Source organism: Rhinolophus ferrumequinum, chromosome 2 (assembly GCF_004115265.2).
Source record: "Rhinolophus ferrumequinum isolate MPI-CBG mRhiFer1 chromosome 2, mRhiFer1_v1.p, whole genome shotgun sequence".
NCBI classification, from domain to species: Eukaryota; Metazoa; Chordata; class Mammalia; order Chiroptera; family Rhinolophidae; genus Rhinolophus; species Rhinolophus ferrumequinum.
The window spans coordinates 17,851,794-17,856,645 of record NC_046285.1 but is presented as its reverse complement, the minus strand read 5'-3'; the positions used below and the strand labels follow the sequence as shown (position 1 = coordinate 17,856,645).

Here is a 4,852-nt window from a genome sequence, read left to right as displayed (position 1 = left end):
CAAATTAATGTCAAACAACATACCACAGATTCAGGAAGCTCAGAGAATAAGAAGCAGGTAAAGCGCAACTCCTCAAAAAAATGTATCATCTTGAAACTAAAGAAAATCAAAAATATTGAAAAAAGCCCAGAGGCAAAGCAACAACAACAACAACAACAAAACACCTTATCTAAAGAGGATAAAATATAGGAATTATATCTGAACTATAAAAAACCATACGAGTAAGAAGGGAGTGGAGTAAAATACTTAACCTGCTGAGAGAAAAAAAATAATACCTACCTAGAAATCTGTACCCTAAATAATTAGTCTTTAAAAATGAATGAGCAATAAATCTTCCTTAGACTGAGGACATTCATTGCCAACAGGCCAGGCTTGCAAGAATTGCTGAAAAAAATTATTTACAGAGAAGGAAAATGATATAGGTCAAAAACTCAGATGTACATAAAGGATGGAAGAGCATTAGAGAAAAAAATAAGTGAAGGTAAAACAAAAACTTTAATTTTCTTCTTAACTGAACTAACAGACAACAATTTGTTCAAAATAATAATAGCAACAATGTATTTGGTTATGCATGCTAATGTATATAAATATACATGTGCATGCTTATATATAAGAAAAATGAATGACAGCAGTGGTACAAGACACAGAAGAAAGGTTTTAGAGTTATTTTCTTATTGTGAGGTACTCCCACTCCCCATGAAGTAATATAGTATTATTTAAAACTGGACTTGAGTTATTTACTAATGTATATTGAAAACTCTAGGGCAGTAACTACAAACAATAAAAAAGAATTAGCATTATATTAATTATACCGTATTGCTAGAGAGGAAAGAAAATGGAACCATATAAAATGCTCAAATAAAACAACAAAAGTCATGGAACTTGGGTTTAATGAGGAATTTATGAATTTGACCTCAAAGGCAAGGGAAGTAAAAGATAAAATAAATGAATGGGACTATATCAAACAAAAAGCTTCTGCACAGCACAAGAAACCATCACCAAAGAGGCAACCAACCAAATGGAAGAAGGTATTTGCAAGCAACACCTCTGATAAAGAGCTAATATGCAAATATATAAACAGCTCATATAACTCAACAACAACAACAAAAAACAAATAATCCTATTAAAAAATGGGCAGAGGACCTGAGCAGACACTTGTCCCAAGAAGACATACAAACAGCCAACAGGTATCTGAAATAAAACTCAACTTCACTAGCTATTAAGGAAATGCAAATCAAAACCACAATGAGATACCACCTGTTAAAATAGTTATTATGAACAATACAAGTAATAACAAGTGTTGGAGAGGCTGTGAAGAAAAAGGAACCTTCATACACTGTTGGTGGGAATATAAATTGGTAGAGTCACTATGGAAAACAGTTTCTTCCCAAAATTCAGAATAGAATTACCATACAACTCAGCAATCACTCTGCTGGGTATTTACCCAGACAATTTGAAAACATTTATCCATAAATATATATGTACCCCTATGTTCACTGCAGCATTATTCACAGTGGCCAAGATATGGAAACAACCAAAATGTCCCTTGATAGATGATTGGATAAAGAAGATGTGGTACATATATACAATAGAATACTACTCAGCCATAAGAATCGATGAAATACTGCCATTTCGTCAACATGGGTGGATCTTGAGATTATCATGCTAAGTGAAATAAGTTAGACAGAAAAGGTCAGGAACCATATGACTTCACTCATGTGTGATATAAAACTGAAAGCAAAAAATAAACAAGACAAACAAAGAAACAAAAACTCGTAGACACAGATAACAGTTTAGTGGTTACCAGACGGTAGGGAGAGAGGGGGGATGACAGAAGAAGGTAAAGGGGGTCAAATATATAGTGATGGAAGGAGAATTGACTTTGGGCGGTGAAAACGATGCAATATATAGATGATGTATTATTTAATTGTACACTTGAAACCTATATAATTTTACTAATCAATGTCACCCCAATAAATTTAAATTAAAAAAGAAAAAATATACAACCATCTAGAAAAAAAATTCACAAAAGGTGAAAAAAAAGAATGGAAGACAAAAATAAGAACAAAAAACAAGGGCAACAAATAGAAAAAAGTAACAACTATAGATATCAATCCACCTATATTAATAACTACTTTGAACATCAATTGTCTAAATGTACCAGCTAATAGACAGAGATTATCAGAATGGATCAAAAACAAGACCCAGCTATATGCTATCCACAGGAAACCCGCTACACACACACACATACACAAACACACACACACACACACACACACACACACACACACACACACACACAAATAATAAATGAATAGAGAAAGATAAATCATGCTAAAACTGATTTAAAAATAAGTGTAGTAGCTATACTAATCACAGACAGAGCAGATCTCAAAGGAATGAAAGCAACAAGTGATAAGGAAGGGTATTACATAATTATAAAGGAGTCGATTCTCCAAAAATATAATTTAAAACTTTAGCGGGTATGCACGAAACAATAGACCATTAAACTATGGAAGGTAAAAACTAATTAAAAAAAAAAAAAGATGAATCCACTATCATGATTGGAGATTTAAATACCCTTCTCAGAAACGGACAGATCCAGCAGGCTGAAAATCAGTCAGGACATAGGAGAAGTCAATACCACCATCAATCAACTGGATATAATGGGCATCTACAGACTATTTCATCCAAGAACAGCAGAATACACATGCTTCTCAAGCTCACATGAAACATTCAGCAAAACAGATCACATTCTGAGCCCTAAAACACATCTTAACCAATTTAAAAGAATAGAAATCATACAATGTCTGCTCTCACACCACAATGGAATTAAATTAGAAATCAATAACAGAAAGGTAGCTGGAAAATCCCCAAATATGTGGAGATTAAAAGCACACTTTAAAGTAACACATGGAACAAAGAAGAAATCCCAAGAGAAATTTAGAAATCTTTTCAACTAAATGAAAATGAAGATACAACTTATAATTTGTGGGATGCAGTGAAAGCAGTGCATAGAGGGATATTTATAGCATTGATGCACATATTAGAAAAGAAGATCTAAGGTCAATGATCTAAGCATCCATCTTAAAAATTAGAAAAAGAGCAGCAAATTAAATCCAAGGTAAACAGAAGAAAAAAATGTTAAAAAATTAGAGCAGAAATCAATGACACTGAAAACAGGAAATCTGTAAAGAAAATCAATGAAATCAAGAACCAGTTCTACGACAAGATCAATAAAATTGATAACCCACTAGGAAGGCTAACTAAGAAAAAGAAAGGACACAAATGATTGATATCAGAAATGAAAGAGGGGACATCACTTCAGTAATAATGATGTGTCAATGTAGGTCTATCATTTATATCAAAGGTCACTCTGGTAGGTGGATACTTGGGAGACCGTACATGTGTAGGGGCAGAAGGTTTGTGGGTAATCTGTTTACTTTCTGCTCAATTTTGCTGTGAACCTAGAGCTCTTCTAAAAAATATATATTAAATATTATTAAGGGATGATATTTGTAATTGTAAAAAGAAAAGCAATAGTGTTGTTTTGTTTTGTTTTGTTTTGTAAAGCTTGACCATGTCAGTGTTCTGTACAATAAAATAAATAGTTCTCTTGATAACTGCAGATATGTAAGCTCTTTGGTAGTACTCAGAAACATCACAGTAAAGGTGGTTTTCCTGATTGGGGTGTGGTCTTCAAAATTATAAGGAGTTACTTGCATAAGACTCTGTCAAACCAGTGAGACTGCATTTATGCATCCATCATTCAGGATTGCTTGCAACCTGGGCATATTTTTCGCAAATAATCTTGCCTCCTTGTATCACAACGTCCGTCTCACTCAAGTTCACCTCAATGACCATACCTTTGGTAATAATACAAAAGCTGTATAAAGTGGGGAGTGAGGGATTCTTCTTTATACCAAGTATTAGCAGGCAGAAGGTGACTTTCAGTTCAGGATGTGTTACACGGGTCTTCTTGAAACATAAGCCCATTGGCCTAATGAATTTTTCATCCTTAGGTGGTTTTTGAGTAAAGCCATGTCCTACAAAACAGACTTTAGTAACTGTCCTCTTCCACGCTTTCTTCTTTCTCTTTCCTGTTTGAATAACTTTTAATACCTCTGTTTCTCCCTGGGCACAAAATTTGAACAGAGGGACTTCCATTCTCCTGCTTTCTCTTTTTGTTTTTGTTTAATCATATTGGACAGTACTTTATCTCTGGACTGTCTCTCTCTATCCAGTAGATATGCAGGCTACTGCTCCTTTTCTTCATTCTTTAGAGTGGTGTTTCTTTTTTCATGCATCTTGATAGTCTTTTTCATTTGTATTTTTTTTTTCAGCATGGCACTGCACCTGGTAGAGTTTTGCTCTGAAACCAATCATCTTTTTTTGCCTTCTTTAATCATTTATGATCCTCTAAAACTTCCTTCTTTCTCTTTTTTTCATGGTAATCCAAACGTTGTCAATAGTGCCACAGTGCAACTCAATATATTCATTTTGTGGCATGGTTACGTCCCCCAGTCACTGGGTGAGTCCCCCTGGGCACCAAGAAGCTCTCAACTTTCGAGTCTCAGAAACTCGCGAGCAGACTCCACGCAACTCACGACAGGGAAGTGAAAAGAAATCATTTTATACAAGCCATAATAGAACGAAATTCATTTACACACTAGGGGAGTAAGTTAAAAACACTACTATTGCTTTGAAGCTACAGTTCAAGTCAGTTCAAATTAATGATATTTGCATTTGTATAATTCTTTACATTTTATAATTATTTTTCTCATGATAATATTCTGGCCATTTGGGGGAGTTAAATTATTATTATCATCTCCATTTATGGGCATTGAAAGTG

The 4,852-nt window shown here is 34.1% G+C and overlaps 1 pseudogene; it reads right to left on the bottom strand.

Moving 5' to 3' along the window:
* Window positions 1-3,734: 3,734 nt before the first annotated feature.
* Window positions 3,735-4,509, bottom strand: LOC117012944 (ribosome biogenesis protein NSA2 homolog; annotated as a pseudogene).
* Between the last annotated feature and the right edge of the window lie 343 nt (window positions 4,510-4,852).